Source organism: Ambystoma mexicanum, chromosome 6q (assembly GCF_040938575.1).
Source record: "Ambystoma mexicanum isolate Mex_15411 chromosome 6q, UKY_AmexF1_1, whole genome shotgun sequence".
In the NCBI taxonomy this organism is placed as follows: Eukaryota; Metazoa; Chordata; class Amphibia; order Caudata; family Ambystomatidae; genus Ambystoma; species Ambystoma mexicanum.
Genome location: NC_090937.1, coordinates 595419563 through 595432306, shown reverse-complemented (window position 1 = coordinate 595432306; position 12744 = coordinate 595419563).

Sequence of the window (12744 nt, the reverse complement as noted above, 5' to 3'; positions counted from 1 at the left end):
AAAGCCACAAAGTCATATTTTCTAGCCACACCAAGGACCGTGCTCATTACTCTTGTTGCATCGCTCCAAATGTCTTTTCTCTATAATAATCCAATTACATATGTTCCAATGAGCCCACTGTCCGGCCACCTCCCCAGCAGGCATCCAACATGTTCAGTCCTTGCTTGCACATCCACTCAGGAGCCCAAAAGACCCTGTTCAGAAATTTGACCTGATGTGCTCTCTCTCCAACGCTAATCGACATTCTGGGAATATTTCTGCAGAGGGCCTCCCATCTTGTTACTGACATCTCCTCTGACTAGGATTCCAGCAGTTTAGCATTCACCTCTCAATAACCACTTACGAGTGTGTAATGGGAGGCCAAGTGTTTCTCATGGATGTGTGGCTGCTTCCAGACTGCAGCTTCCATGCAAACATTTTCTTTTCGTTAGTAGCTCAGTGGAACAGTGTACTACAATTATTTATTTAAAAAATGGAGCATTGCTCATATAAGGCTCACATACCGCGTATAAGGTAACGTTTCATTATGACTTTTTCCTGGTAATTGAGTGAGGTTCTATGAGAGTAACATTTTCTGTTAGGTCTATATGGCTTGTTAGGGATGTGTCTCTTTAATCTGAGCAGAATGTAACTTGGGTCTGTGTCACCTGTGTCTTGGTGGATGACACCCTGGATCCTAAATTGTACTTCAATACCAGAGACAACTTGTTAAGTATTTTTGATTTAAGAGTGAGCACTCTAGTTATTCATATGCTCTGACTTCCTCTTGTGGGCTCAGTGCTGTCCCCATTTCAGTTGTATATTTGCCTGTTATGCTATTTGAACTATTTGATCCAATGTTCTGGATTCACAGTGTTTGTTTTCAGTACTAGGGAATTGTCTCAGTATACAGTATACAAGAAGCCAGTACATTGGTTAGTGTAGAGAAATGTCTAGGATTTCTGTTGGATGAGGTGTGTGTCATCTGCCTATAACTGAGCTTTAAGATAGCATTTGCAGGAGGCCACCACCAATAGTCTGATATTACGCAAAAGGGTTTTAGCACCCTTAATGGATCCCAGACTCATTAAATCCTGGGAAATCAACTAGGACACCGGGAACCCACTGCACATCCTGTTTCAAAGAGTCTAACATGTGCCCATCATTTATGTTTGTTAGGGGCACTGATTGTTTCCTGGTAAGGGAGGAATCAGATGATCTGGCAGCAGCACAGTGATGAGAGAGGAGTATGTGTGCAGGACAAAGTGAGTCGCAGAGCATAGGGGGCTGGGATATGGTGGAAGAGGTGGAGAGGCTTTGGGTATCTTGTGAAATGGGGTATGGACAGGGGCGTCATTTCACCAAAATGCCAGCGGTAGCGGATGTGACATTGCACAACCATTGACCTTTGATGACATCACAGGAAGTGATGTCATTTCACCTGACCCCAAAGTGACATTACGGGAAGTGATGGAACACAACCTTTCATCCCTTGACAAAACAGGAAGTGGCATCACATAGCATTGTTCCTAAGTACATTACAAAAAATATGGTTACGATATCACTGTGATGTGATATACATTTCATAGAAGAATGGATCACCATATGTATTGTTAATATCAGCATGTTGGGCCTATATTACCAAATCACTGAATGTAAGCAGACATCCGAGGCCAAATGAAAATGATGCGTTATTAAATAGAAATTATGATTAAGCACTTTATATGTAATATGATATGGCATTTATAACGCGCTAGTAGACAAGTGTTTCTAGGTGTGACAAGACAAGGAATGGGAAACATAAGGAGGCCAAAACAACAATCTTACTAGGCCTTGTGTTATTGAGATCGCCCAAACACAAGCAAGGGGAAGGGGAGAAGTGCAAGTGGAGATGGAGAAGTGCAAGTAAACAAAAGTGCAGCCAGCGGGTGACTGTAGTGGTTATGATCAAGAAAGAGCTAAAAAGAAGATGGCGCCCATGAGTGGCCATTTTGGACATTCACTTCCATTACTGCGATGAAAGCAAATATTTTCGTGGGCTTAGTGAACGTGCATTTCTGCAGCAGAAGCAAGGTCAAATAATGATATCAAACAAACTAATTGTGAAGAATAGTTGTATTGTCCGCTGAAGGGCGAGCCAGAAAGGGAGTCAGAGCGCTCCGCAGGTGCAGTGATAAGGGGTACTGGGAATGAAGGCAAGGAAGGGAAGCTGGGTTTTTCCACTTCTCGCAGGATTTTTCATGTTCAGGAGAGCAGTTTCTGTACTTCTGGCCGCTCTGAAGCCAGACTGATGGTCATGGATCCAACCAACAGATTTAGTAGGAAAGTTAAGCTGGGAGATGGCCAGCTTTTCCAAGAGTTTTCCCAGGAAAGGTGTGATAGAGATCGGGTGATTGTTAGCCAGAGAGGAAGGATCGGAAGAGGGCTTCTTGAGGAGGGGGTGCACAAGGGAGTGCTTCAAAGGAGAGGGGAAGATTCCAGTGGTAATAGAGCGATTGCCGAAAATGGCGAAAATGGCCACTGCTGGAGCAAGGGTGTCAATGTGGTCCTTGATGGTTTTGGAAGAACATGGAAGAGCCTGTTTTGATGAGACTTTCATAGATTAGACTTGTCTAGAAATGTTGTCATGAGTGGACAGGGGAAAGGAAGAGAAGGGAGGAGGAGAGGTTGCCACAGGCAAGCCAGGAGTGGAGCGGGGGTAGAGGAAGAGAGGGTGGACAGGATGTCCTGAGTTTTTTAGATAAAATGAGAAGCCAAGGACATGCATAGGGCTGGGGAGTCCACAGGAGAGGTAGAGACTGCAGCAGGGTTGGCCAACTCCTTGCAGATTTTGAAGAGTTTGGCCAAGTTGTTAGATGCTGCAGAGATGTGGGGTTCGGTGTGTACTCCCTTCCTGGTGAGGACAGAGAGTCTGTACTGCCTTTGGAGCAGGCAGCAAGCCAGTTTGGCAGAGGGTGCACCTGTAGCCCTCCACTCTCAGCCACCCTGTATTTGCATTTGAGTGTGACGAGGTTGGAGTCGTATCAAGTGTTGCGCTTGGATTTGGGCTTCAAGCGGATCCTCATGACAGGCGCAAGGACATCAAGAGTGACAGATATAGAAAGATGGAGGTTAGAAAGGGCTGTGTCAGGATGTGAGTCAGCCAAAGATGCAGAAGGAGGAGAGAAGGTAGCGGCAAAAGCCTACACTGACACACGCTTCATGGGGTGTATGACCGAGAAGGAAGGTGACAGTCTTGGAGTAGGCTTGGCCTGAGCGGTAGAGAGAGCAAGAGATGGGAGAAAAGGAGAAAGGGATCATTCCAGGAGAGATGAGTGGTGAGAGGGTTGTAGAGGAGGATGATCCAAGGTGTGCTATGAAGAGTGAATCGGGCCAGAGGGAAAAATAGAGAGATTTAGGGAGTCGCAGAGGTTGCACAAGAGTACTGCAGAAGGACAAGAAGCATCCAAGTGGATGTTAAGGTGTCCAAGGAGAAGTTGAGTGGTAGAGGTGAGGAGGAAGGAGGAGAGATATGCCCACTCAGAGAGGAAGGAGGCTACCTGGCCGGGCGGCCTGTAGAAAGTGGGCACATTGTGAAAAGGGCCAGGAGAGATAGAGAGCCTGCACACCAGGCATTCAAATGCGGAGTAGTCCTACATTGGAATGATATAATCAGGGATTCACTCTGGGAAGATCAAGGCTACACCCCCACTGGGACGGTTGGTTCTGGGCTTGGAGAGGATCGTGTAGCCATCAGGAAGGAGAGTATCAAAACTTGTGACAGAGCTACCGTGAACCACATCCCAGTCAGACAAAGAACCTGCAGATTGAGTTCCTTCAGGAGGCAGCAGATGTCAGAGAAGTGTTTGACAGCTTAGCAAAAGTTGAGAGTGGCAATGTGGAGCAGGTTGCCCCTTTTCAAATTGTTCTGTGGAGGGGTACAGGTCAGAGGTTCACCCTGAGAAAGTGTTGCAGACGCCTGTGGATGGGCTGAGGAAAATGAAGGAGAGGGCAAGGTAGCCAAGGAAGAGGAGGTTGGAGCCAGAGGTGTGGCAGAGGAAAGAGGAAACAGGGTGGCTGGAGAAGCAGCAGAGGCAGCCGTAGAGGTGGAAGAGGATGAAGGAGGGAGAGGAGTGAGAGAGGGGAAAAAAGGGACTGCAGGAGAAGAAAGAAAGTTGATAAGGCATGGGAAGCATCTATCAAAAAGGAGTAGGTTGGCCTGAGGGCCTTGGACCAATACTGTGCCATTAAGGTAAACATTAATGATAGCCTTAGAGGCGTAGAAGGGGGCCAGGAGGGACTCCCAACATCTGCCACCATTAATGGATGAAGAGGAAAAGGGAAAAAAGAACAGAGGCCATATGGGGGGTCCATAGCCGTGGCGAGGGGTCGATAAAGAGGAAATCAGTAAGGGTCTGTCTGGAGGAAGCACTGGTGTAGGTATCAGCAATGGCGCTGCCTGGGTTGGAGACCAGTATATACCTTTTGAACTTCTTCCTACTAGACCTAGTGAGAAGGATAGGATAGTAAATAGAAAAGCAGTTAGAGAAGATAGGAGAGACAGAGAGCATCATAGAGGGTGAGGAGGGCAGAGTGGGGGGTAGAGAGAAGTGGGGGAGGTGAGATGGGGTAGGCACGAGGGGGAACACTAGGTTGGGGGACACAGAAGGAGGAGACAGAACAATGACAGAACTCAGATGCAGTATTTAGACAAGGCAGTTGCCAGCGGAACCCACAAGAAATGAATGGACACAGCATGGATTCCGGCAGTACAATGCAAACAAACAAACAGGAGAAACACAAATACAGAAAAAAAAACAAAGCAATCAATCAGGGAACTGTGAAACACCTAAATGATTTTCACTATAAAGAACCTCAGGGAGCAGGGTAGGGGCACCCCATGATGGAATACAACACCCCCTTTCATTTAAAATCTCTTCAGCATCCTACTATACAGGAGTTACAAAGTTCCCAACTCCACCCCACCCCCTTTTTCTTTGAAACACTGAGATGAAGAAGCGAAAGAGTGAGAGGAGGAGGATAACCTACATAGAACCACAAACATGGAAAACAGACTATTCTCTTCCTACTGTAGACTGTCCCACTAACGAGGCCAGGCAAAGTCAGGCCTCTCTTCACAACCATGCACACCTGAACATGATTCCCAACCCCAGGAAGCATAACAGGCAGGGCAGGAAAGCACATTGTGAGCTGGCGGTGCTGGAGTGAGCGGAGGAGCCAGAAGGAAGGAGCCAGAGTTGGAAGAACTCTCTAAGACTTGGAGACACGAGGAAGGCCAAGCCCCCGAGCCAGTGAGTACCAGAGATTCTGCAGGGTGGTGGGAAGCCTGTGCCTCTAGAAGGTTAACCCAGGGGCAGCTGAAACTGCCTGGCAATGCCCTACCTCAAACCTAGAGACTCAGACCTTCGAGGTGCAGGTGTGCAACACCCTAACCTCACACCAAGTTCCATTGGAAAGTAAGGTGCACTCTGGGATATGAAGTTTAAAGACATTTATTTTTGGCATTTGAGGTGAAAAGGTCCGAGCACGGTGGAGGGAGACCTTGAACGAAAATAAGAGCAAGGGAAACATGGTGGCATGAAAGTATTTCTCTGGGAGCAGAATTGAACAAGTAAGCCGACACCACGGCCTAGACAGTGCGAGGGAGGCCATGGCCCCGTTGTTGAACTGTGAAGGTCGAGGTCTCAGAGAGAAAGGAATCTCTGTTGCCATGAACAAGGTTGACAGGCGCCTCTTCGGGTGAACAAAGGTGTCGGAAAGGGCCAGGTGCAGCTGTACACTCACCTTAAACCAAAAGGGGAAAAGGACGAGAAATATCCTACGCAACCGGTGAGTGAAACAGATCCCAGAAACCGGTTTGCGCAGGGCATAGAAACATTGACAAACTCAAAATGCTCGGCATGTTCAGTGAAACTGTGAGGGTAACTAAGAGACACGCTATCTGTACAAAGTGGTAAAGTGATCCCAGGGGCTATGCATGTTCAGTAAAACCATGCAAGAAACAAAGATAGAAGTGAATAATAGTGGAGTGGTACAGTAATGGGAAATTACCTTGATGAAAGCCTCTGTAAACTGTGTGAAACAAAGGGGCCTTCAGAGGGGCCATGGTAAGAAGAAGCAAATTAAAATACTCTGAATTACAATTACCCAGATGCTCTAGGAAAGGCTGGTGTAACTAGTATTCAAAGTCAGAGTGGTCAAATGAAGGTAAAAAGTAGAAGTAAAATCCTCGTGCAGTCAAAAGCCTTTGACAAACAGGAAATGGTGAAACTGGCATTTGCACCCAGACAACGGGAGTGCCATGAGAACATTGTGTTGAATTAATTTATAGGAAAGCCTAAATGGGGGCTATAAAGGATCAAAGCCCAGCAGAAGGGGATCCAAAGGATGAAGAGCAATCACCCAACGGAAAAGATTATTGAAGGCAACATTTTTGTTTTTTGTTTTTAGTCCAAATAGACCTTCTAAGGCAGGAGACTTTTCAGGAAAGAGACTTGGCCCCAGAAGGCCCTGGCATCATTGAAAGGAACTGTAACCTCATGCTGGCGAGGGCCAGGAGTGTGCTGTGCTCAATGGTCTTGCCTTGTCCCGTGCTAAAAACGTGGATAAGGGAGACCCCGCCATTCCATCCTTACTCATCATTTGGTGAACACTTCTTTCTTTTGTAGAGAACATTATTCCACACTGTGTTTGTAACTTAGGTGTAAGGATTGGCAATAGTTTATTTTTTAGTATAGGCCCTTTTTATTTGACAAGACACGACACGGACTGCTTTCTTATTATTTGTTGGTTGTAGCTTGTTCCCATCTTAGATCTAGGTTTAGATTATGCATTTTTCTCACCCATTATACAGAATAAACACCCTTGAACTGTGATCACTTGTGTCTGTCTTTACTGTTGCCACCATGAGTTTCTTACATATGTTGTCAGGAGTGGGGTGTGACTCAATTGATACTAATTGAGGACCCCACCAATTTAGAAAACAACAGCATTTGAAAACCAGTCCCTTCTCCCACAAATTTAGCGTAGAGGAACCCGCTAAAATCCTCCCCTCCTACAACAACTCTGTTTTCCGTGAGTAAGGGAACCTCTGCGTACTAGAGCAATCCGGTGCTGAAATAGGGCTCACCTTCCATCATCTAACCCCCCAACCCCTTCCAGTGAGGAAGGTAGTGGGGGGAAACATGTTCCATCTATTTTGTCCCTGGGATTATTTGGTACCTGGAAGAGACAAAGTGGTCATTTATGTGGTCATACGAGTCAACGTTCCAGGTGGTTGGAACATATATTTTATACCCCAACCGGAAGGGAAATTGGATAACACTGCCCCATGTAACCTTTGGAGACCATTTAAAATGTGTCTCTTTTAAACATGTTCCCACTGCCAGGAAACTCACCGGGGTGAGATATTAGGAACTGGTATACAAAGTCTTGTGAGCGTTCCCCTTCCCTCAGGATGTCTATAGAAAAAAACAACCCAGCTCTTTTTTTCCAACTTGGGAAATCCACAAGAGGGAACTCGTTTGCCCCATGGTGTCAAACTTCTCCAGTTCCTCTAGAGAGACAACCCTAGTCCATCCTGGGTCACAGATGAGGCAACAGGAAACGAAGAACTTCACCTTTAAGATACCTCCCCTGGGCTTACCAAACTCTACTATGCCATCTAAAACGGAGGATTTCATTTGTGACCCCATTGTGTCTCCTACACCATCAAATCTCTTTTGTGATAAGTTGAATTCCTTGGAGGAAGAAGAGGAAGCGTTTTCAAGGCAATATTCCCCAGGAGTACCATACAAAGATTCACTAGATATAAAATTATCTGCTGATTCTGAAGGGAATAAACCCACACTAAGCCCAAAACTGTATCTAGAGGACCCTCTTCCCTCGGAAATATCATTGAAAAGGGAAAGAGAGAAGAGAGATAACAATTCTCCAACAAAATCGATTGAACTTCTCTTCACCCAAATAGATCAATCAGATCAAGAAACGCCAGCACTGGTCAATCCAGAGTCTAAACAATAATGTCTCTCATGTAGAAAGATGGGGCACAAGGCATTAGATTGCAAATTTAATGTAATCCCTCCTCCCATCACCTTACCCCTAATTGGGGATAAAATGGGTGAAACTAAACAATCATTCATCAATATACCATCCATACAACCCCATGAGACACCAGGGAAAAGGAGAGGGAATGTTTAAAAACTCCAATCCCAGACCTGAGAGGTACTCAAATATAGATGTACGGGAAGAAACTCCCAGGGAAGGCCACAAACAGATCTGTGCATCCTATAAGAATGGCACAGACTGTTGGGGAAAGATGTGTGAAAAACCTAAAGGATTTTCACTATACAGAACCTCAGGGAGCAGGGTAGAGGCACGCCATGATGGAATACAACATCCCCTTCTATTTGAAATCTGTTCTGCATCCTACTATACAGGAGTTAAGAACTTCCCAACCCCCCCTTTTTCTGTCAAACACTGAGATGAGTGAGAGTATGAGGATTACCTACATAGGACCACAAATATGGAAAAAAGACTCTCCTCTTCCTACAGTAGACTGTTTCACTAACGAGGCCAGGCAAAGTCAGGCCTCCCTTCACAATCATGCACACCTGAACATGCTTACCACTCCCAGGAAGCATAAAAGGTGGGGCCGGAAAGCACATAGTGAGCGAGCTGGGATGCTGGAGGGCACAGAGAAGCCAGAAGGAAGGAGCCAGAGCTCGAAGAACTCTCTAAGACTAAGAGGCGCGAGGAAGGCCAAACCCCTGACTAGTGATCACCAGAGAGGCTGCAGGGTGGTGGGAAGCCTGTTCCTCCAGAAGGTCAACCCAGGGGCAGCTGAGACTGCCTGGCAATACCCTACACTGGGCACCCCTGAGCCAGACTCAGAGACTCAGGCCTTTAAGGTACAGGGGTGCAAGACCATGACCACACAACAAGTCCATTGGAAAGTAAGGTGCACTCTCGGACCTGAAGGTTAAAGACATTTATTTTTGGCATTTGTGGTGAAAAGGTGTGAACTCGGTGGAGGGAAACCTTGTACGAACATAAGAGCAAGGCAAGCATTGCGGCATGAGAGTAGTTCCCCGTGAGGAGAATTGATCATGGAAGCAGACACCACGGTCAGCATAGACAGTGCAAGGTAGTCTGTGGCCCCTTCTATTGAACTGTGAAGGTCGAAGCCTCAGAGAGAAAGGAAACTCTGTTGCTATGCACAAGGTTGACAGGTGCCTCTTTTGGGTGAACAAAGGAATTGGAAAGAGCCAGGAGCAGCAGTACCTTAAGCCTTGACCAAAAGGGGAAAAGGACGAGGTATAGCCTATGCAGCCGGTTTGTGCATGAGATCCCAGAGACCGATTTGCACAGGGCACAGAAACATTGATATACTCAAAAGGCTCTGCGCGTTCAGTGAAACCACGAGCGAAACTAAAAGACACTCGATCTGTTGACAGTGTTAAAGGGAGCCCAAGGGCTACGCGTGTGGAGTGAAACCACATAAGAAACCCAGAGAGAAGTGAATGATAGCAGAGTGGTGCGGGAATGGGAAATTGCCTTGTCAAAAACCTCCGTAACCTGCGTGAAAGAAAGGGGCCTAGAGAGGGGCCATGGTAAGAAGAAGCAAATGAAATACTCCGAACTACAGGAAAGGCCTGTGTAACAGGTATTCAAAGTCAAAGTGGTCATACGAAGGTAAAAAGTAGAAGCAAAATCCTCGTCCAGCTGAAAGCCTTTGATAAACAGGAAATTGTGAAACTGGCGTTTGCACCCAGGTGGGGGGATCGCTTTGAGTACCTTGGGCTGCATTACGGGTCCGGTCATAACCGTGCCGGTATTAACAGTGGGTTGCCACCCGACCCGTAAATATTTGTCGGTGCCTGACTTGCCGGTAAAACAGGGATATTACAACCCCGGCGGCCCGGAAAGTCAGGCCCCGGTAAATAGCAATTCCCCATTCCCATAGATTCCCAAAGGACTCTGTGTGAAGGGCGAGCACGGAAGCACCGGCAACATTGTTAACGATGCTGGTGGTTCTGTGATGGTCTGCCTACCATGGCCACTGTGTCCGGCAGGGTCAGACCTCCCGGGCAGAGCAGCTCCGGCAGGCAGACCTGCAGTATGCCTGGCCGGAAACAATGGTGCCATTGTTTCTAGACCGGCATGCTTGTAATGAGGCCCATTGCGCTGAGTGAATTTAAAGGAAAGCCTGACTAGGGGCTTTAAAGGATCAAAGCCTGGCCGAAGGGTATCCAAGAGGCAAAGAGCAATCGCCCAATGCAAAAGATTACCAAAGGAACTTTTGTTTGTTTATTGTTTTTGGTCCAGTAGACCTTGTAAGGCAGGAAACTGTTAACGAAAGTCTATATTTTTATAGACTTGGCCCCAGAAGCTCCTGGCATTGTTTGAATGAACTGTAACCTCGTGCTGGCGAAGCCGAGCAGTGTGCTGTGCGCAAATGCCCTGGCTTGTCCCATGCTAAAAACGCGGGTAAGGGAGACCCGGCCATACCACCCTGACTTGTCATTTGATGAACACTTCTTTCTTTACTTGAGACCATTATGCCACACTGTTTTTGTAACTTAGTTGTAAGGATTGGCAATAGTTTTATTTTTTAGTATAGGTCCTTTTTATTTGACAAGATGCCACTAGGACTGCTTTCTTATTATTTGTTGGTCGTCGCTTGCATCTTATATTTAGGTTTAGACTACGGGCTTTTTTACCCATTATACAGTTTCATAAACACCCTTGAACTGTGATAACTTGTGTCTGACTTTACTGTTGCCGCCATGAATATCCTACATAACCTAGAAGAAGGAATGACCAGCAGGGATGCAGGCAAAACAATGCAGCAAACAACCAGGAGAAATAAAAACACTGAAAAACAGAACAGTCGACCAGGGAACCTAGAAGAAAGAATGAACAGCAGGGATACAGGCAGTACGACGTAAGCAAGCAACCATGAATAGTCAACCACACAAGACAGAAAAAACTACCAACAGAAACTAGAGCAAAAGAATGCAACAACCAAGGAGACCAAAATCACAAAGTACACAATAGGTCACGGGAAGGGGGCTAGGAAAGGTCGACAGACAGGGCCCGCAGGGGATGCAGAGGGTACGCATCCAAGTGGAAAGAAGAAGGCCTAGAGTTGCAAGGGAGTGCATGCAATCTAGCATTGGTAGGAAACACTTGTGACCCAGGAAGCGAGGAATCACACACAGCCTAAGATGAGAAGGAGCACTCATGGAAGCCATACAGAACAAATTTACATAGAACAAATATATAGAACAAATATACATACAATATTTGTGTTGGTACTCACTTATCAACCTCAGAAGGATGAAAGACTGAGTTTGCCTTGCCAGGATTCAGACCTGCAACCTGCAGATCGCACACACATCGAGAGCGCTCAACCTACTGAGCTGTTTTACCAGCTTTAGCTATTTAACTGGCAATAGTAAAACGAGAAATTACATGTCTGAATGTTCTCAATGTCAGAAAGCAAATTACACTTTGTAGTGGATACCATTAAACTGCTAACTGAGATTTAACAGCAGGCCAGTTCAGCTGCAGGTCTGGTGAAAAGTTGGCTACATGTCAAACCTGTGAGGCTCTACTGTTGCCCGAATCATATTGTCTACAAAGGAGTTTCACAAAGACAGAGCCAAAAAATCGACCCATGCAAACGGGATAATGTTGTGCCTGACGCCCAAAACACGCCTCGTGCCTGGTTAAATGCAGCGGTGCAGAGCAGCAGAACAATATAGCAGGCGTGTGGTGTAAACCGACATTCCAACCATCACTAGGCAACACACCTGCATGTCATGACAGAAAGGGGAAATGCATGGTGGCTCTGTTACCTAAGACGAACATGTCACGGACAGCGAAATTAATTTGAAAACCACAATCTCAACCATGGCATTGCACTTGAAACCCCAAAATGACAGATTTTGAATTAGACTTTGCTGATGTCCACTACTGTGATAGCATCCTTGCCCTCCAAATCGTGCACCAATCGATGACGAGCATTATTCCTACAGCAATTGTCCCTCATTGGTTGTTCCCATTCCTGCAGTACTTTGTCAGCCATCTTCCTATTAACCATGGTTGTCGTACTATTCATCTACCTTGTCTTTCCTGTCTTTTCTTACACATTTGTCATACTGCTCAAAGATCAAATACCATCTCATTACTGTGTACAGAAAATGTATGCGAAGTATCATATAAGGCACAATAAAATGAACTTTCAAGACAAGTTGATATATGTACATTGCTATTTGTCAAACCCATTTCAACTAATATACACACACTGTGACAATCGACAACTTGCAAAGGGCTGCCCCTTTCTCCTTCTGACATGTCTACAAAATACCCTAGAACTGACGAAGCAGATAGGCAACCTTTAGGTACCATAGAACTTACATAGTCAAAATGGAAATACAAACAATCAGACAAATAGCATATGGCACCATACACCACTAGTTGGCTAGTGGATTGCCAACCAAATATCTTTTAAAAAACATAAGCAAATACAATGCATAATCCACGGAAGCTATTAGGTAGCAGTTGGGCATTTCAGTACATGTATTGGAAAAGGTTAAAAGTACCCATTTTATTCATGTAGGACATAATCATATAAATTACATATGCAACAGGCATACTCACCAGCCATTAACTGGAATTGACTAGGGTTGAAGCCACCACCTGAAGAGAACACGCATAATACCAATGCCGAATGATGTTGCATAGTGGTATCTATGTTGC